At 37.3% G+C, this 22756-nt stretch overlaps 1 non-coding gene across 1 annotated transcript; it reads right to left on the reverse strand.

The window, feature by feature from the left end:
* Window positions 1–22361: 22361 nt before the first annotated feature.
* LOC122683370 lies at window positions 22362–22487 on the reverse strand. The gene has a single exon (XR_006337717.1). It is a non-coding gene; the product is annotated as a small nucleolar RNA SNORD22 (small nucleolar RNA).
* Between the last annotated feature and the right edge of the window lie 269 nt (window positions 22488–22756).

The following is a 22756-nucleotide window of genomic DNA, read 5'->3' on the forward strand; positions in this document are numbered from 1 at the left end:
TAGTTGTTCTGTGAGTAGCTTTAATTTTTGGTGTGCCCTTGGGAAGAGATAACTACAGGGTCTTCCTAGTGGACTGTCTTCGGCAGACTTTCCAGGAATAAATTACCCCTCAAGTTCATTAGAGGTCATTTATGGACCATTGCAGGTAGAGAGCCAGGACAATGTAAAAGACAGTCACTCACTCACTCACTCACTCACTCACTCAGTCGTTCCCCTACCCCAGCTTCAGCCAGCCCAGTTCTGTCAAAGCATGTGCAGTGTCATGGTTAGGAGTGTGTGTGCTGGATTCTGACTCCTAATTCTGATACTTATTAGCTTTGTGACTTTGACTGGGTTTCTTACCTTTTTTGTGCCTCAGTTTTCTTATTTGCAATGCAAGGTGGTTGTGAAGATCAAATGAGTTAATGTCAGAAGCTTAGACCCTAGTGCTTGATGTATAATAAATTTTGAATGATAACTGTCTGTGTGGGACATCTCTTCCTGTCACTGTAAAATCCTCTCAGCCTTACCTCTTATCTCACCAGCCACTACTTGTGACAGCTCTGTGCCAGCTTTGAAGGCTTTAACATGTACAGTGGCACAGTTTTCCACCTGGGCCATAGCCCTGTACCTTTTTCTTTCAGCCCTTGGGTTTCTAAGAAGCCACATCATGGGGTACCCTCAGCAACCTGCTTGGTACTCAAAATCTTCTCATCTCAGAAATGCAAAGAAGTTCATCTAGTAGACCATCTTTGACCTAGGTGAAATGGAAACAAAAGAAAAATATTTCTTTTTTTTTCTTTTTTTTTTTTTGCTCTTAGGTAGGCAATTTTAAAACATGTTTTATGAGATTTTTCAGAAGGTTTGGAATTAAGCACCAGTTGCCTGCAGAGGAGGCCAAACCCATATAGAAACTTCCTCCCTATTTCCCTCCTGTTCCCCTGTACTCCTGCTCACTGGGATCACCTTCCCAAATAAACAATGTGCCCTTGAAAGTTCGTCTTCAGCTCCACTTTCAGGGGAACCCAGGTTAAAACACTATTGTTTTTAATTTTCTTAGCTTTGACTTTAAAAATGCTTATCCAGTTACTTATATGGTATGTCTGTTTACAGAGTGGCCTTGACTCTTGTCTTGTCTTTAGGACCTTGACCCTCTTTTCTCTGGCATCTCCAGTCTTGTTCCTTTTATTGATTCCTTCTGCATATCCTCTCCATCCTGGAGAGACCTTCTGCCTCATGCCACTGCCCAAGTTCTTGATAGAGGAGTCTGCCTTTGCTGCTATCATTTGTTCAGCTCTCATTCATCCATCTCCTCCCCTGCTCTGAAGGCATTCTCACAATTGACCTGTCAAATGACAACTCTAGTCACTTAGAAGAAATAAAGTGAAACTGTTAAGCTGTGGCAGGATGAGTTATTATAAAACCTGAATCCATTCTGCAAAGAGGTTTGTGAATAATGAGAGTAAATATACCCATATTAATTAACATGTAATGATTTATATGCATTCTCATTTAATATTCAAAACAAGCCTATTTTGTAGTTGAGAAAATAGATTCAGAGAAGTTACTTTTCAGCAAACACACAGCTAGCCTGTGCAGTGTGTATGTTAGTCTGTCAGTGGTGTCTGACTCTTTACAGTCTCATGGACTGTAGCCCATCAGGGTCCTCTGTCCATGGGATTCTTCAGGCAAGAATACTGGAGTGGGTTGCCATTCCCTTCTGCAAGGGATCTTCCCTGACCCAGGGACTGAACCCCGGGTCTCCTGCACTGCAGGCAAATTCTTTACCAGCTGAGGCACCAGGGGAAGCCCCAACCCATGCAGAACTAGGACTTGAATCCAGGTCTTTCTTCCTAGATGCTCAGCTCTTACTCCATTAGGACCCTCTTTAGCAATGACTTGTGTGCTTGGCCCTGGTCCTAAGGCTGTCTGTAGTTCTCAGCACTGTGATGTGTAGATTTTTTTCCCACTGGTTTAAAAAGCAGGAATGAAAGGAATCGCATTATATAGTGACAGAAAGTATATTTAAAATTACTTAGGGCTTTTGATTAAGGAAAAATGGAAACTGACTACTCATGGGTACAGGTTTTCATGTGGGGTGTTGAAAATATTCTAAAATTGATTATGGTGACTGTTGCAAAGCTCTGTGAATATGCTAAAACAACAACAACAATGAATTCTACACTTCCAATGGGTGATTTGTCAGTATCTGGATTCTATCTCAAAAACTGTGATTGAAAATAATCCCACTAGAATTTTTACCAAATCTATTGGATAACCAAATATAGCACATGTGTAGGAATTGGTCACATTCAAAACCAGTAATTTTTTTTCATAAAATGGTGCTTGGTTTTCACTTGCATATATTTGTGGGCTGGAGGGTTTGGGGTTCCAGAAAGTATTCCTTTTCAGATTGTTGCTGATCTGGCACAAGGTTACTGAGCCTCATGACTAGGAAGCCTGCCAGCAGCTCTGGGTGCAGCCACCCTCTTCTGCTCCTTTAAAACTAAGAAAGATCATCAGCATCTGAAAGAAAACAGCACGGAATCCTGTGAATGCCTGCCTTTGATGTGGCCTTACTTAGGGACCCACATCCAGATGTCCCAGGCAATTGCAATGACCACTTTGCCTCAAATATATTCTTCTTGTCCTAACTCTCAACAACAAAAGGGACTAGAAAAATAAACCGTAACTGAGTTCCACAAACCAATATGGTGTTCTTATCTTCCAGGAGATGTTGACTGTAGGGAAGCTGTGCAGCGGGGAAAATGCCATTCAGCTTTGAAAAATGTAGACTCTCAATGAGCCTCAGCTCACCTGAGGCAGGTGCATCAAGCAAAAAAAAGATGATTAGCATGGCAGGACCATTGACCATTAACTATCGATATCTACTGACCCTATTATTTCAGTATCTTGATTAATTTCACCCTGAACATCAAAGAGGAGGTGGATTTCCCACTTCTCTCCACCTGTGACCTTATTAACTGCTGGTCACTTAGGGGTGCCTCCTGTCCTAAACAACTCACATCCTCAACAATTTTTTTTTTTTCTGATCCACAAAACTAAAACTGATGTGTGTCACAGCACAGGGGGAATCTCTTTCTCAGCTTTCCCCGCTTCCTCAGCCTGTAGAAGAGAAACTAGAACTGTAGGTAGTTTTCTCCAGATTCCCCAGTCTTAAGGAGAAACTCTAATCTACATAAGAAAGAATGCCTTATAAATCTACATGATAAAACACCAGAGAAAGGATAAAGGGAAAATTGGGGGAGGAAAAAGCTGGATACTCTAAGGTGAAATGGCCACTATTATGTTCCTGAGCTTTGAAAGATACAAGTAAGGGATTTGACCCCAACAGTTCTTTGGGCCATGGGTCTATTGCCTCTGCTTAATACGTTACCTTGAGACTCACCACATGGGTCAAGAATTCTCCCTGGATGTTCCCACTGAAAGAGGACCCCTTAGATATGTTTTTAAAAACAATTGGTGGTACATTTAGACAGTAAGCAGAGGGTTTTAGAATCCTGGGGACAGAATAAAGGACATTGCACTTTACCTAAAGGAAAGTAAACTTTCTCCTTGGTTAACAAAAATCAGATTTTCTAAATGAATAGGATTGGACAGAACTAGTGACAGCTTATTTTGCAAAGTACTAACTAAATTGATAAAACTTTAACAATAGAGGTGGGGTAAGTAGACAAAACTATTTTTTGGAGAAGGATTTCAGATTCCTCAATACATAGGAATTCTAAAAGTCCTTCTCTTCCTAGTTTCTATTGAGAAAATCTAGAAAAGAGCTCTTGGGGAGAGAGAAGGTCTGAACACAAATGCTTGACTCACTTCTTAGCTCTGGGACTATAGGCAGGCTAGTTTACCTCACTAATCTTCCCCTTTTTAATGGGTGGTGAAGAAAAATATTTTACTTGGCTTTCCCACAACACTATTAATGTTTTGGTTATTACATGTGTCTACTACTGATAAATATATATTTATCTACTTATACTATTGATAAGTATATACTTACCATATGTAAAAAAGGAAGGGAGAAGTAGCAGCATCTATTAAGTGCACCTAAGTAAGGAACTGTATTATCCCATTTTATAGATCAGCAAGTTGGCTCTCAAAAAAATTCACTAAGTGATGCCAGGTCAAATACCTAGAAAGTGCCAGGACTGGTTCAAACCCAGTCTGTTTCCTTTCAAAGTCTCTTTCTTTCAGCGATCACTTTTCTTTTTATTAAATAGTGAGGTATTCTACAGATACAATGTTATTTACATCACCAAGTTTTCACTTGACAATTTCTTCTTTGTCAGATGAAATTTTTGTGTTCATAATCAGGAGTTCCATTTCTTCAAACAACTTACTGAAGTTTTCAAGTGTCTACACCATTTATAACTAGCTGAAGCAGTCTTGTTGAAGATTCAAGTGAATCTTTGCCTATCTTGTAGTATCTCAAGTTAACCTTCTCATCTGAAACTGAAAATATAATAAATGAATGAATGTTTAAACTCAACCTGGGTTTTTGGTGTGAAAAACTGACTACAGAATATTAGCAGTATATTTTTGAACTAATTTAAGAATTTCTTTGTTTCTCTTTTCCTTATTCTTCTCAGTAATAACAAAGAACTAATCATATATTGTAAAGTGAACATTGGGGTATATGTAGACATGGAAGTAACCTAAATATCCATTACCAGATGACAAAAAAAAATATGGTCCATATATATACACAATGGGATATTACTCTGCCATAAAAAGAATGAAATAATGCTGTTTGCAGCAACATGGATGAACCTAGAGATCGTCATACCAAGTGAAGTAAGCCAGACAGATATCGTACCACTGCTTGTATGTGAAATCTTAAAAAAGAATGACACAAATGAACTTATATATAAAGCAGAAATAGACTCACAGACATAGAAAACTTATGGTTATCAAAGGTTAAGGGAGTGGGAGGGATAAATTGTGAGTTTGGGATTAACATACACACTACTGAATATAAAACAGATAATCAACAAGGACCTACAGTATGGCACAGAGAACTTATACTCAATATTTTGTAATTACTGATATTGGAAAATATTCTAGAAAAGAATATGTACGTGTGTGTGTGTGTATATATATAATATATGTATAGAAGTGTGTGTGTGTATAACTGAATCACTTTGCTATATACCCGAAACTAACACAGCATTGTAAATCAGCTAAGCTTTAATTTTAAAAAATTAAATTAAACTCATTTTAAACTAATAAATAATATTGGTTAGGGGGAAAAGTCCTTATTTGGCCCTAGGTAACTACTTGCCATTTCTAGGCGTATCAATACACAAGTTCTGAGTTAAGCATGAAATACTGCTGATAAAAAAGTTATTTTCTAAGTTGCTAGATGTTATCTACCAGCAGTTGGACCTCAGTTAACAAGCAAAGCTCAGATTCCTTCCACAGCTATTTTAAGTATCTCATTAAAAAGTGAAAACATGGGGGATCGGGATGGGGAATAAGTGTAAATTAAAAAAAAAAAAAAGGAAAAAAAAAAAAAAAGTGAAAACATATTTAAATACCCAGAAAATTTAAAGAAGAAAAAAAGGTAGGAGGCAGAAAAAAAGAGGGCCAGAAAGATATGCATCAGTGATTTCTCTGTCAGGTAACACTTCCTCAAACTGGCCTGATCGCTGAAGATGAAATAGAAATTTCTTTATCAAACGAGAATGTGAAAGAACTGACCTTTGATCAAATGTCCGTTTGTAGTTTTGACAAGGAAATTTGCTTGGGGGAAAAAAAAAAGTACACTGGACACTTTCTACATGAAAAGTTAAGTTGCAGTAATGTAACGGGAGCCAGAGGTCAGACTTCTGAAAACAAGTCTGTCAGATAAAAGCTGGACTGCTTCTGCTGCGCACATGGTGTGTTTGTCAAGCTGCAAAGGGTTTTTAAGGACAGGTGTGGTATTTTTGTTCTGTGCTTCAACACAAAGTACTTTACATAATTTTAGGCCTGAGTTTGAGCTTCTAATTTTTCACCTAGCATATATTACAGATTGGGATGGAAAAAAGCTAAAATGGTAACATGAACATTGTCAGCCATCTAATTTGTATTCAGTAATTATTCTACAAGATAATTAGTTATATAATTGATTTCTTTTTAGTGTCCCCTATAACATGCTATTAGAAGACCCATAGCTGTGTTTTAAGAGTTAACTAAAAATGACTTGAGGGTCCCTTGGACTGCAAGGAGATCCAGCCAGTCCATTCTAAAGGAGATCAGTCCTGAATATTCATTGGAAGGACTGATGTTGAAGCTGAAACACCAATACTTTGGCCACCTGACGCAAAGAGCTGACTCATTTGAAAAGACCCTGATGCTGGGAAAGATTGAAGGCGGGAGGAGAAGGGGACAACAGAAGATGAGATGGTTGAGTGGCGTCACCAACTCAATGGACATGAGTTTGAGTAAACTCCAAGAGTTGGTGATGGACAGGGAGGCCTGGCATGCTGCAGTCCATGGGATCGCAAAGAGTTGTACACAACTGAACAACTGAACTGAACTGAAAAATGATTGTATTATATAATGATCTGAGTGAGTACAAGATGATTAATATTTATATGTAAAATCATCATGTACAGATAAATGATCATTTTTCTTTTCATTCAGAGAATTTGATAGTTGGTAATGAACTTATTTGTAACAAGATCCTCCTCATGAAGTCAAACTAATTCAAAATACTGGAAATGACACAGTGCAGGACCCCTGTCCTGACTTCTCACCCTATGCATTTTTCCATTCAGCCACATTATATAGTATTTTAAAGACTATATTCCATGCACATAGCAGGAAGTTAATACATATTTGTAGAATCACAGAATATTGTATAAAATATTGATAGTTGTTTGGAAGAAGCAATCAAAGAAAGTTCTCCTTTTGTCCTTCTAATAGAGCTCTTTACTGAATGAAATTCATTTTTACTTTGGGGAGGCAAATAGAATTATGATTAATTGTATGGACTTTAGAATCTCACATTTTAGTAACAAATCCCAGATAAATCTTAACAACATGTCACCAACTTGGAAATGTTCAGTAAGTGACAGCTGAATAGCTTTGCAGTTTTATGAATGATACCACATAAGTTCTTACAAAACTCCCATCCTTATCACAAGCATCATCTGAGTTAGGCCTTCAGATATGTGCCTTTGTTTCTATGTCTCCCATCTATGTTAACACAAGGGAGTCTTTTTTTCAGTTGGCATTGCTTATTGGTGCTCATTCCTAATGGTAGGGACCATAGTACTAACCTTAGCTGATAAAGATGGTATTCCTGATAGACAGTGTTATGTCATATGAGCTGACTTGTCTCCAGATATACTGATCCTGTTGCCAGGTGTCCATGAGAAGGGTAAGGGTTTCTAGTGGATTATCTCAAGGTTAGTACCATCTTTTCTGAAAATCAAGAGCTAAAATAAATGCGTAGCTCCTGATTGTTTATTTCTACTATAAACTTCATTGTGCAGAACACTTTCCTTTCTTTAGTATGGTCTCCAAAATACACAAGACCTTAAAAGAATCTTTTGGCATGTGGTAACTGGTTTTTTCAAATAGCCTTAGGCTTTCTTTTTCTTCTTCTTTGTATCTACTTAATGTAAGAAGTCAGAGGAGAAAGCAGGGAAATGGAATCTGAAATCAGTGATCTAGGCCTACAGCTCTCCATTTGTGAAATATTTATTTCATACTTTTCCTTGGAAGCTTGTTAGCCTAGTGTTTTGAAAATCAGTAATCCATAATTTAAGAGTCCAGATGAACTGATCTTACAAAGACTAACATCTGGCAGAGAAGAATAGGGACAGTTCTTGAAAATGCTTCCTTGATTTTTAACCGAGAGTGAAAAACCTTGACATCTGGTCTTAATACAACAAGTCTGACCTTCTGTTGATGAAGGTCACAACAGTACACATTTTTGAACACTTGCAAAATAAGACCTCTTGTAATTTTCATAAAGATCTTTAAAATCACTGTTCCATTGAAGAACATTTGCAAGACCAGTATTGATCACACTTGGTAAATGTTGCTTATTATGACCAAATTGGAAAATTCTTAGAAATGGTCATTTCTACTGTAATTACTCTGAACTCAGATATGGATGTTATTTTCTAGAAAATAATTCTGAAGCAAACATTCTAAATAAATCATAAATATGCCAGTATCTCTCAGTGTGAAAGAAATAAGAGGAAAATAAACTAATCTCTACACCATCAATATGTTTCACCTGACATGAATACTACAGGTTTTCATAAAAATAGCATTGCTGAGAGATAATTCACATTCCAAAAAGTTCATCCTTTTAAAGTATACAATTTAGTGGGGGGGGGGGGGGGGGGGGGGGTGACGGGGCGGGGAGGTTTCTAGCATGTTCAGCATTGCACATTGTTTTAGTTCAGAAAATTTTCATCAGCTAAAGAAAGATTGTTATTTTCAAAGTCATTTTGTCTGTTCTGGGTTCCTTATGTTTCGTGTGAATTTTAGGATCACTTTTTTCATCTCTGCAGAAGTAGCAGCTGGGATTGTACTGCGATAGGTTGAGTTTGTAGATCATCTTAATCAAGTCTTCTGACTCATAAGCATGAGATGTATTTTCATTTATTTAGATCTTCTTTAATTTCTCTGAAAAGTTTTACAATTATTAGTAATAATTTTGTATTTTCTATTTATTTTTTAATATTTTATTGGTACTCTTGTAAATATAATTGTCATCTAAATTTTATTGTAGAATTGTTGATTACTAGAGTATAGAAGGGAGAAGGCAATGGCACCCCACTCCAGTACTCTTGCCTGGAAAATCCCATGGATGGAGGAGCCTGGTAGGCTGCAGTCCATGGGGTCACCAAGAGTCGGGTACGACTGAGCGACTTCACTTTCACTTTTCACTTTCATGCATTGGAGAAGGAAATGGCAGCCCACTCCAGTGTTCTTGTCTGGATAATCCCAGGGACAGAGGAGCCTAGTTGGCAGCCGTCTATGGGGTCGCACAGAGTCAGACACGACTGAAGCGACTTAGCAGCAGCAGCAGGGTATAGAAAGGGGCTTCCCAGGTGGCACAAATGGTAAAGAACCTGCCTGCCAATGCAGGAGACACAAGAGATGCAGGTTCCATCCCTGGTTCAGGAAGATCCCCTGGAGGAGGCCATGGCAACCCACTCCAGTATTCTTGCCTGGAAAATCCCCATGGACAGAGGAGCCTGGTGGGCTACAGTCCATAGGATCACAAAGAGTCAAGACAGGACTGAAGGGACTTAGTACAGTGTATAGAAATACAGTTTTTTAAAAGTTGATCTTGTGTCCTGTACCTTTTCGGAACTCACTCATTAGATCTGATTATTTATTAGTTGATTCCTTAGATTTTTTTAGATATAAGATCATGTGCTATGCAGATAGATACTTTTAGTTATTTTTTCTAATCTAAACATTTATTATTGCCTAAATTGCCCTGAATAAAACCTCTGTACAGCATTGAATAAAAATGTCAAGAGTGTTCTTATCTTCTTCCTGTTCTTAAAAGAAAAACCATTCTGTATGATGTTAGCTGTGAGGTTTTTTTAAATAGCATTTATCAACTTGGGGAAATTCCTGTCTTTTCCTAGTTTGTTAAATATTTTACTATGAAGGGATGCTGGATTTCTGTAAAATTCTTTTCTTAGGTTTGTTGAGATGATTGTGTGGTTTTTGTCCTTTATCCTGTCAATACAGCCTGTTACATTGATTTTTCATATGTTGAATTCATCTTGCATCCCCGGGGAATAAATTGCACATTTGTTACAGAGTGCTGTCAGTTTCTGTATAATCTTTCTTATATCTTGCTGGATTTGGTTTGCTAGTAGTTTTGTTGAGAATTTTTGCATTTATAAATCATCAGAGATATTCAGCCATAGTTTTCTTTTCCTGTCATGTCTTTGTCTGGTTTTGCTCTCAAGGTATTACTGACCACATAGAATAACTTGGGGCATATTCCTTCCTTTTCTACTTTTTTGAAACAGTTGATGAAATATCTGTAATAATTTTTTTTCTTAAACATTTCATAGATTTACTAACAAAGCCTGAGCTTACCTGAGCCCGGGCTTATCTTGTGGGATTTTTTGATTAATAATTCAGTATGTTTACTTGTTATATGTCTATTCAGACTTCCTATTTCTTGAGTCAGTTTCAGAAGTTTTTGTCTCTCTAGGAATTTTCCTATTCCATCCAAGTGATGTAACTCATTGCTATATAATTATTCATAGTATACCTTTATAATTTCTGTTATTCCTCTAAGAGTGATAGTGACGTGCTTCTTTTAAAGTCCTTAACATAGTAACTTGAGTCACTTTCGTTTGGTCAATCTAGCTATGTCTTTTGAGTTTGTTTATTTATTTATTTATTTTGTCTTTCCTAGAGCCAATTTTTTATTTTATTGATTTTTTTCTATTGTTTTCCTATACTCTATTTCATAAAGTTCCCCTCTAATCTTTATTAATTTACTTCCCTCTGCTTGGGTTTTTTGTGTGTTTTGTTTTTTCGTTTTTTTAAAGATTCAAGGTCAGTTTTTTTTTTTATTGAAGTATAGTTGATTTATAGTGTTTCAGGTATACAGTAAAGTGATTCAGTCATTCTTACATGTCTTATTTTTCAGAGTATTTTCCATTGTAGATTATATACAAGACATTATAGTTTCCTGTGCCATACAGCAGGTCTTTGTTGTTTATCTATTTTATGTATAGTAGTATGTATATGTTAGTCCCAAATTCCTAAATTCTGTCTCCTCCTTTTTTCCTTTTGGTAACCATAAGTTTGTTTTCTATGTATGTGAATCTTTCTGTATTTTGTATGTAAGTTAATTTGTATTATTTTTTTTAGATTCCCCGTATAAGCAATATGATGTGTCTTCCTGGTTTACTTCACTCAGTATGATAATCTCTAGATCTATGCAGTATCTATGTTGTTGCAAATGACATTATTTCATCCTTTTATGGCTGAGTAATATTCTATTGTATATATGTACCACATCTTCTTTATCCATCTGTCATCGGACATTTTGTTTGCTATTCTGTCTTGGCTTTTGTAAATAGTGGTGCTGTGAACATTGAGATGCATGTATCTTTTCAAATTAGAGTTTTCATCTTTTCCAGATATATGCCCAAAAGTGAGATTGCTGGGTCATATGGTAATTATGTGTTTAGTTTTTTAAGGAACCCAAGCCTCCGTACTGTTTTCCATAATAGCCATTGTTTTCTTCCAGTGGTAAAGATTCTGCCTGCCAACACAGGAGATACAGCTTCGATCTCTGGGCTGGTAAGATCCTCTGGAGGAGAAAATGGCAACTCACTCCAGTATTCTTGCCTGGAGAATCCCATGGACAAGGAGCCTGGTGGGCTACAGTAGGATCGCAAAGAGTCAGACACTACTGAGCATGACTGAGCACACACACACACCAATTCACACTTCTACCAACAGCATAGTAGAGTTCTTTTTTATTAAAACCTTCTCCAACATTTGTTATTTGTAGACTTTGCTGATGGCCATTCTGACTAGTCTGAAGTGATACCTCATTGTAGTTTTGATGTTCATTTTTCTAATAATTAGCAACGATGAGCATCTTGTCATGTGACTGTTGGCCATCTGGATGTTTTCTTTGGAGAAATGTCTGTTCAGGTTTATGTCCATTTCTGGTTGGATTGTTTTGGGGTTTTTGTTTGATTTGGTTTGGTAGTTTGCTATATGAGCTGTTTGTATAGTTTGGAAATTTAATCCCCTGTCAGTCACATTATTTGCAAATATTTTCTCCTATTCCATAGGTTTTACAATTTCCTTGCTCTGCAAAATCTTTTTAGTTTGGTTAGGTTCTATCATTTGTTTATTTTTGCTTTTGCTTCCATTACTCTTGGTGTGTGAGCTCAGTTGCTCAGTCCAGTCCAGCTCTTTGTGACCCCATGGACTGTAACCTGCCAGGCTCCTCTGTTCATGAAAATTCCCAGGCAAGAATACTGCATTGGGTTGCCACTTCATGTTCCAGAAGATCTTCCCAACCCAGGGATTGAACCCACATCTGTTGGATCTCCTACATTGGCAGGTGGATTCTTTACCACTGTGGCACCTGGGAAGCCCCTATTACTCTAGGAGATGGGTCTGAAAAAATTACTGCTGTGATTTATGTCAAAGAGTGTTCTGCTTGTGTTTTTCTCTAGGAGTTTTATAGTATCCAGCCTTATATTTAGGTCTTCAATTCATCTTGAGTTTACTTTTGTATATGGTATTAGAGAATGTTTTGATTTCTTTTACATGTAGATATCCAGTTTCCCAGCATCACTTATGGAACAGACTGTCTTTTCTCCATTGTATATTCTTGCCTCTTTTGCCATAGATTAACTGAACATAGGCATGTGGGTTTATTTCTGGGCTTTCTGACCTATTCCATTATCAGTGTGTCTTTTTTTGTGCCAGTACCATACTGTCTTGATTACTGTAGCTTTGTAGTATAGTTTGATACTGTAAAAGGCTAGCCTGGAACTGAGGTAAGGGGATAAAATTAAGGAAGGATAAACTGCTATGAAGCTCTAGCTCATTGTTCTTACTGAACGTCTACCATTCTTCTTGCATAGTATTCCTTGATTTGTTGCAGACAGTTGGTGAGAATGTAAATTGGTGTGTGTGTGTGTGTGTGTATACACACATGTGTGTCTATTCAGTTGCTCAGTCATGTCCTACTCTTCGGAGATATTTCTAAAGAAAGTAAGCTGAAAATGTTACTTTTGAGATTCCTATTTATGGATCAGTTTAAAAGTTTGTGCAGTATTTGAGAATTTAGGTTTTCTCTAAGAGAAAAATGGCTTCTGTGTATTCACATGCAACCACAAGTTTCTTAAAGAAATAACAAACATTTGTCTCTAAGTGGAGCAGGAAGTAAGGGACCTGAATGATTTTGAGGGGGAAGAGGGAGGGAAAAAAAAAGTGATAACATTCACAGTACAAAAAAGTAACAGTCAGTCCTATTGATATGTGTGACAGACCTGAGTAACCAAAGAGGATTATAAATCACTGTACACAGATCAGTGCCACTGAAGAATTTGTTTACTGTAAAAACATGAAAGTGTCTGAAATAGAAACCTGAATATGTTTCCAAGTTGGAAGGCTTTGTATGAGTTTGTAGAAGAGGAAAGCATTAAAAAATAGAGTGCTACCTATGCCTTATTTATTTATCTTTAAATAGAATGTAGCAAAGAAGGGATAAATTTGATTCAGCCAGTGGTATTCAGAGATAAAGTAAAGTGGGCTATTATAGAGGATGAGGGGGTACCATCAGTGGTATATTCTGCTCCAAATGTGAGGAACTAAGTGGCTGACACCTGACTATCCTTCACTGCCTTTTAATCCAGGATCTTTTATGATGCTTTAATTCTAGAACATACTGCTAATGGTTAAAGAAAACAACTGTTTGAGGGAATATTTAAGTGCAATGCCATTTACCAAAAAGCATATAATGTTCCCTAATACCTTGAAGCTAAAACATGGCTGCTGAGAAACAGAGATACATTTTTTTAAGACCAGATGACTTTCTCCTTTCCTTCCACCCACAACTCTCTCTGAAATACTAGGTATTTGCTCTCTTCTTTTTAGCAAGTTTATTTTAAACATGTTGTGCATTTCTTTTTTTTTTTCTTCTTCTTTTTCTATGCCACTTTGTTATTTTTTTTAACTGAAGGATAATTGCTTTACAGAATTTTGTGGTTTTCTGTCATACATCAACAAGAATCAGTCATGTCTCCTCCCTCCCGAAACTCCCTCCCCATCCCGCCCTTCTAGATTGTCACAGAGCCCTTGTTTGAGTTCCCTGAGTCAAACAGCAATTTCCCATTGGCTATTGATTTTACATATTTTACTGTAAATTTCCATGTTACTGAGAGAGTCAATTCCTAGACAGGTTGATAGGAAGTCTGGGGTCCCCGAGGAGGAAAGAAGAGTCTGGAATTCTCAAGGAGGAGAAAAGGACAAACGTCTTTTTTTTTTTCCCTCTATGTTCCTTAGTCTTAGTCACATAAAATGTTGTTTTCTTTAGGCCGGGAACTGATGGTTACACAACAAACAACTGGGTTTAAACTCTGTACTAAGGATTGTATAGCAACAATGTATGCTGCTAGAGGACAGTTTCTCCTTCCTGAAAACCTTCTGACAAATACTGTTACCTTAAAATGTATAGTATGTGAGTGGGTCTAGTAAGATCCTTGAGACATTCCTTTGATTTATTGTAATAACCAATTAAAAAGTATATAACTCCCTTAGACTAGCAAGGTGGGTACTCTCCATCCCCCTTCTGATGTCTGTGTCAGAGCTTTCTCTGTACCTCTTCATACTTTAATAAAACTCTGCTACACAAAAGCTCTTGAGTGATCAAGCCTGATCCTGAAGCTAAATCTTCTTTGGAGATCAAGAATCCAACACCGTTCATAAGCTGTCATTCCTGTCTCCATACATCTCACCCTCTCTTCTCCACTCCCCTGATGTCCATAGGTCTGTTCTTTATGGTTTCTCCTTTGCTGCCCTGAAAATAAATTCATCAGTACCATCTTTCTAGATTCCATGTATATGTGTCAGTATACAATATTTAAAAGATCTGCAGGAGAAGCGATAAGCTACCCACTGCAATATTCTTGGGCTTCCATTGTGGCTCAGCTGGTAAAGAATCCACCTGCAGTGCAGGAGACCTGTTTAATCCCTGGGTTGTGAAGATCCCCTGGAAAAGGGAAAGGCTACGCACTCCAGTATTCTTGCCTGGAGAATTCCACAGACTGTATAGTCCATGGGGTCGCAAAGAGTAGGACACGACTAAGTGACTTTCACTTTCTTTCTATATTTTATTTATACTTTTCTTTCTGACTTAACTTCACTGTGTATAATCAGCTCTAGGTTCATCTGCTTCATTGGAACTGACTCAAAGCATTCCTCTTTATGGTTGAGTAGTATCCCATTGTATATATGTACCACAGTCTCTTTATCCATTCATCTGTTGATGGACATCTAGGTTGTTTCCATGTTCTAGCTTTTGGAAGTAGTGCTGCAATGAACATTGGGATATGTGTGTTTTTTTTAAATTTTGGTTTCCTCAAGGTATATGCCTAGCAGTGGGATTGCTGAGCCATAAGGTGGTTTCATTCCTAGTTTTTTAAGGAATCTCCATACTGTCTTCCATGGTGGCTGTGTCAATTTACATTCCCACCAGCAATAAAAGAGGGTTCCCTTTTCTTCATGTTGTTAAGATGGTAGTACTCCTCCAAAGTGAGCTATAGGTTCAGCAGAATACCTATCAGAATCTTAGCTGCCATTTTTGCAGAAACTGGCAAGCTCATTCTAAAATTCATCTGAAATGCAAGGAATAGCCAAAACAGTCTCTAAAAAGATCAAAGTTAGAGAATTTATATTTTCCAGTTGCAAAACTTACTCAAAAGCTGCACTATTCAAGACTATTAAAAATACAAAAAAAGACTATTAAAAAACTATTAAAAATACAAACACATGGTGGCTAAACAGCACACTTCTGAACAGCCAACAAATCACAGAAGAAATCCAAAAAGAAATAAAAATATGCATAGAAATGAATGAAAATGAAAACAAAACAACCCAAAACCTATGGGACACTGTAAAAGCAGTGCTAAGGGGAAGGATCATAGCAATACAAGCCTACCTCAAGAAACAGGAGAGAAATAAATAACCTAACTCTATACCTAAAGCAACTAGAAAAAGAAGAAATGAAGCACCCCAAGGTTACTAGAAGGAAAGAAATCATTTAAAAAAAATTAGGGCAGAAATAAATGCAAAAGAAACAAAGGAGACCATAGCCAAAATCAACAAAGCTAAAAGCTGCTTCGAGAAGATAAATAAAATTGACAAACCATTAGCCAGACTCATCAGGAAACAAAGGGAGAAGAATCAAATCAACAAAATTAGAAGTGAAAATGGAGAAATCACAACAGACAACACAGAAATACAAAGGATCATAAAAGACTACTACTAGCAACTATATGCCAATAAAATGGACAACTTGGAAGAAATGGACAAATTCTTAGAAAAGTATAACTTTCCAAAACGGAACCAGGAAGAAATAGAAGACCTTAACAGAACCATCACAAGCACGAAAATCGAAACTGTAATCAGAAGTCTTCCAGCAAACAAAAGCCCAGGACCAGACAGCTTCACAGCTGAATTCTACTAAAAATTTAGAGAAGAGCTAACATCTATCCTACTCAAACTTTTCCAGAAAATTGTAGAGGAAGTTAAACTTCCAAACTCATTCTATGAGGCCACCATCACCCTAATACCAAAACCAGAGAAAGATGCCACAAAAAAAGAAAAATACAGTCCAATATCACTGATGAACATAGATGTAAAACTCCTTAACAAAATTCTAGCAAACAGAGTCCAACAACATATTAAAAAGATCACATCATGACCAAGAGGGCTTTATCCCATGGATGCAAGGATTCTTCAATATCCACAAATCAATCAATGTAATACACCACATTGAGAAATTGAAAGATAAAAACCATATGATTATCTCAATAGATGCAGAAAAAGCCTTTGACGAAATTCAACATCCATTTATGATAAAAAAAAAAAAAAAACCCTCCAGAAAGCAGGCATAGAAGGAACATACCTCAAGAAATAGAAGTTATATATGACAAACCCACAGCAAACATTATCCTCAATGGTGAAAAATTGAAAGCATTTCCCCTAAAGTCAGGAACAAGACAAGGGTGCCCACTCTCACCACTACTATTCAACATAGTTTTGGGAGTTTTGGCCACAGCAATCAGAGCAGAAAAAGAAATAAAAGGAATCCAGATTGGAAAAGAAGAAGTAAAACTCTCATTGTTTGCAGGTGACATGATCCTCTACATAGAAAACCCTAAAGACTCCACCAGAAAATTACTAGAGCTAACCAATGAATATAGTAAAGTTGCAGGATATAAAATTAACACACAGAAATCCCTTGCATTCCTACACACTTACAATGAGAAAACAAAAAGAGGAATTAAGGAAACAATTCCATTCACCATTGCAACAAAAAGAATAAAATACTTAGGAATAAATCTACCTAAAGAAGCAAAAGACCTATATATAGAAAACTATAAAACAGTGATGAAAGAAATCAAAGAGGACACAAATAGATGGAGAAATATACCACGTTCATGGATTGGAAGAATCAATATAGTGAAAATGAATATACTACCCAAAGCAATCTATAGATTCAATGCAATCCCTGTCAAGCTACCAATGGTATTTTTCAGAGAACTAGAACAAACAATTTCACAATTTGTATGGAAATACAAAAAACCTTGAATAGCCAAAGCAATCTTGAGAAAGAAGAATGGAAGTGGAGGAATCAACCTAAGTGACTTCAGCCTATACTACAAAGCTACAGTCATCAAGACAGTATGGTACTGGCACAAAGACAGAAATATAAATCAATGCAACAAGATAGAAAACCCAGAAATAAACCCATGCACCCATGGACACCTTATCTTTGACAAAGAAGGCAAGAATATACAATTGAGAAAAGACAATCTCTTTAACAAGTGGTGCTGGGAAAACTGGTAAAAGAATGAAACTAGAACACTTTTTAACACCATACATAAAAATAAACTCAAAATGGTTTAAAGATCTAAATGTAAGAACAGAAACTATAAAACTCCTAGAGGAAAACATAGGCAAAACACTCTCTGATGTAAATCATAGCAGGATCCTCTATGGCCCACCTCCCAGAGTAATGGAAATAAAAGCAAAAAAATAAACAAATGGAACCTAATTAAACTGAAAAGCTTTTGCACAATGAAGGAAACTATAAGCAAGGTGAAAAAACAGCCTTCAGAATGGGAGAATATAACAGCAAATGAAGCAACTGTCAAAGAATTAATCTCAAAAATATACAAGCAACTCCTGCAGCTCAATTCCAGAAAAATAAGCAACCCAATCAAAAACTTGGCCAGTGAACTAAACAGACATTTCTCCAAAGAAGACATACAGATGACTAAAAAACACATGAAAAGATGCTCAACATCACTCATTATCAGAGAAATGCAAATCAAAACCACAGTGAGGTACCATCTCACGCCAGTCAGAATGGCTGCTATCCAAAAGTCTATAAGCAATAAATACTGTAGAGGGTGTGGAGAAAAGGGAACTCTTTTACACTGTTGGTGGGAATGCAAACTAGTACAGCCATCATGGAGATTCCTTAAAAAACTAGAAATAGAACTGCCATATGACCCAACAGTCCCACTGCTGGGCATACACAATGAGGAAACCAAAATTGAAAGAGACACGTGTACACCAGTGTTCATTGCAGCACTGTTAACAATAGCCAGGACAAGGAATCAACCTAGGTGTCCATTGGCAAACGAATGGATAAGAAAGCTGTGGTACATATACACAATGGGATATTACTCAGCTATTAAAAAGAATGCATTTGAATCAGTTCTAATGAGGTGGATGAAACTGGAGCCTATTATACAGAGTGAAGTAAGTCAGAAAGAAAAACACCAATATAGTATATTAATGCATATATATGGAATTAAGATGGAGAAGGCAATGGCAACCCACTCCAGTACGCTTGCCTGGAAAATCCCATGGATGGAGGAGCCTGGTAGGCTGCAGTCCATGGGGTCACGAAGAGTTGGACACGACTGAGCAACTTCACTTTCACTTTTCACTTTTGTGCATTGAAGATGGAAATGGCAACCCACTCCAGTGTTCTTGCATGGAGAATCCCAGAGATGGAGGAGCCTGGTTGGCTGCCGTCTGTGGGGTCGTACAGAGTTGGACATGTCTGAAGCAACTTAGCAGCAGCAGCATGGAATTTAGCAAGATGGTAACGATGACACTATTTGTAAGACTGCAAAAGAGACACAGATGTAAAGAACAGACTTTTGGACTCTGTGGGAGAAGGCGAGGATGGGATGATTTGAGACAATAGCATTGAGACATGTATGTTATCATATGTGAAATAGTTTGCCAGTCCAGGTTTGATGCATGAGACAGTGTACTCAGGGCTGGTGCACTGGGATGACCCTGAGGGGAGGGCAGTGGGAGGGTGGGTCAGGATGGGGAACCATGTACACCCATGTCCGATTCATGTGAATATATGGCAAAAACCACCACAATATTGTAAAGTAATTAGCCTCCAATTAAAATAAATTTAAAAAAAACAGCCAGTATACCCACAGTTTAAAAACTTGTGTTGAAACAGTTTATTGTGTTTCCTGCTTTCAGTTTACTGTATTTTATTACTTGTCATTCACATACATTTAACTTTTATTCTGTTATTTTTCCCTGCTTTACATTAGTTCTAAGTGGTCTGTTTTTTGTTTTTTGTCTTTTTTTTTTTTTTTTTCATTTTGCTTCCTGGTCTTGATAACTACCATTGATGCTAGCTACTTATTTTCCAGAAGTGGACTAACCACATCTTACTTTACATTTTCTCTATTTGCCATTCAATTTCTATTCATTTCTTTATTATAATATGAATGAATCAAAAAACAGCTTTGTATATGTACTTTTTCTTATTACAGGGGTTATTTCTTCAATCAGTTGGTAAAAAGAAAGTGTTAATGCTGTGTCAAGTACTATGAAACATTTTCTAACGTTAGTGAATTTTGCCAAATTTCCTTCCATAAGAGTTTCTCTGTCATTTTGTTAAGTATTGTGTAACCAAGTATTAATAGCTCTCCACTCCCACTAACATTATGCCCACAGGATTTTCTGCAGACCCCAAATGTTCAAATTCACCCTAAACCTTTGAGAAATTGGCCATGTGCCATTAAGAGGATGAGAGGAAGCATGAAATTGGTTATGAACAGGTGCATTGCACAATTGATTATCCAAGCCTCTGTCTCTTCTATAATTAATCATAGGCTCTTTACAAGAGTCATGTTGCAGAGAAACCCACCACTTACAGAGCCAGGAAGGCACCTGGTATCAGGATAGAGGATAAAGACGAGCAGAGGCAGAGAAAACAATGTCGTTTCAGAGTGAGTCTGTTCCTGTGGGCCCGGGGGCTTCACATCATGGAAGTGCCCTGAACTGCTTCCTGTCTGAGAATTTGAATCATCAGACTACACGCCTAGTCTTTTAGGGGGCTCTGTAATTGCTGAGGGAACCAGTTTCCTGGGCCAGGTCCATTAGACATTGTAAGTAAATTTTGGGAAACAGCCTTGCAACCCTCACCAAGGATTTTCTGCAGGGTACTTTCATAAAAGTAGTTTGGTTATTGGCCCAATGATTCCACCTAGCCATAGTCATGCATGTTATATGGGAGCCCACAGACTTCTTTCAGGCTAATAAAGAAGGTGATTTTCTTCTTATGATGCGGATCTCAGTCTAAGACCCAGTTCTAGGTGGTCCACAAGAAACAAATGGTGATGTCGAATTGAACAGCTGGCATCTTTTGCAACATGAACTCGCAGGGAGACAAGCTTAAAGCAAATCACCAGCTGGCGTAGCATTCTAATTTCTGACAGATGTATTAATCACAAGTTTTTATTTCCATAGGCCTACACCCTCACCTCACTCCTGCATCCATAATTTATGTGCTTTACTTCATAGTTCACATTGGTGAAATATACAGGGTGGATTTAGAATTTAGAGTTGGAATTTCTCAGTCTTTAAAGTCATTACATTCTCATGTGTTTTTCATACTCAGTCCAGAAAAAGTCTGCATTTCTACCATTAATATATCACTCTTTCCTTTTCCTCAGAGTTTGAAAGATCTGCGCCCCATATTTTTCCTAGCATTACAGCTTTTTTGAGAGGATTCTTGTCCATTAATTCCCGTTTTTCATGAAGTGTCTTGTCCATCATTCCTCATGTTTTCAGAATCCACATTAAATCTACACCTTTGTATATATTTGAATTTCTTCTCCAACAATCCTTTTCTATAGCTTTTTTCTTTTTCACTTTGAACTTTTTCATATCTTCGTTTCATATCTGCCAACGTAGAATTCTTTTCAAACTCTTAATATTGTAGTAGTAATCACTATAGTAATATTTTTAAGACACCTTAACTTATATTTTACTCATTTATTGCACTTTTTTATCATGTACTTTCTGTGTTCCCTGCATGTTGCTGAGCACTGAGCAGCCAGTGGTGAACAAAAAGTAACTGTCTCCCTGTTTTCATGAAATTCATTGTCTTGTAGAGGTGCCAGATAAGTAGATAAGAATAAGATTTTTTAAAATTGTAACTACCATAAATATTCTGAAGAAGAGGTAAAGAATGCTGGGATGGTGTATGAAAGGAGGATATAATCTGGTCTGAAAAGTCAGGGAAGTAAGTTTGAGAAAGTGACACTGAGCTGAGATAGAAAGGATAATTAGGGGTTACTTTTGTGAGTGAGGGAGTGGGGGGAGATAAGAATGTTCCAGACAGAGGGAAGAGTATGTACAAATCTTATCATGGAAGCAGAGAGTGTCCATGACTCTGAATAAAGGCCACTGTGACTGAAATACTTGAGGAGGGGGAGTGTGATAAGAGATAAAGTTGGTGAAGAAAGCAGTGGCCATATTAATATTTGTCTTCATCCTAGAAGCAGTTACATTAATTTCAATTATCACTGTCTTAGAGCAGCAAATGTTGATCATTTATAACCATGAGAATCATTATCTCTGTTATCCATTGTGCAATATCCAACAAGTCTGAATTCAAATACCTGTATGGCCTAGTGGAGTTACTGGTGTTATTCTTGCTATTGGCTTGTGATCTTTCTTGCCCTTGATTTTGAAAGTATTATTTTAAAGTACCCAATAATGCTTTCTGATTCTATATTTTCTCTACCCAATCATCTGTCCTAGTGGTGCCTGGCACAGTGCTTCATGCTCAGCCAGTGATCAGTAGATGCTTGCAGGGTGGTGAGGGAGAAAGAATTGAGCTTGAGGTTGCCAGAGGCCTTGTAGAATGCAAAATGCAAAGACCTCTCAAGGAGTCACTGAGAGAGCCATGTGCTAGTATCTCACAAATTTCTTTCTTTCTTTAAAAAAAAAAAAAAAAACTTTTATTTAGAAAAGCTGAAATGATTGTATGCTAATTTGAACAACTAGTTTGTTTAAAAAAAGGCCTTTTTTTTTTTTTGACTGCACCTCAAGGCTTGTGGAATTCAAGTTCCCTGACCAGGGATCAAACTCAGGCCTCAGCAGTGAAAGTGCAGAGTCCTAATGACTGGCCCACCAAGAATTCCCAAGACAATTCCATTTTTTTATATCCTCCAAGAGTTGGAATCCACTGAGTATGCTTTGTTCTTTCTTCAGTACTGGAGGAAAACAACAACTGATTTTTCAAATAGTAATTTGTTCCTCCCTTTGCCATGTTTAAAATTCTTATAATTCCTCAGACAGTTCTTTCTGGAAAAAGCTTTCCTCTTCTACTCCGGCCAGCCCCAGTGGGTTCACCTTTACATGCTCTGGGACTCTGACAGGAGGTAAGATGCATGAATGTTTCTTCACTGGGAACAAATTTATGATGCAAGAAAAGAGAAAGAGAGTGGATCTATGAACACTCTTTCAGATTGAAGTATATTTCCCTCTAAATTATTACTACTTCTTCAGTTGACTTCTGCTTTCTAAAATGATTCCCCTCTTTTTAAACCTACTACATTGCCATTATCTGGGTTGGGTGTTGACCAACGTAATCAAAGTTGACAGTACACCAACCTGATTTGAACCTACCTCCTGTCATAGGAATGTGAGACTCTGAAACATCAAACAGCATTGTGATAGA

The sequence above is a fragment of the Cervus elaphus genome, chromosome 24 (assembly GCF_910594005.1).
Source record: "Cervus elaphus chromosome 24, mCerEla1.1, whole genome shotgun sequence".
Lineage (NCBI taxonomy): Eukaryota > Metazoa > Chordata > Mammalia > Artiodactyla > Cervidae > Cervus > Cervus elaphus.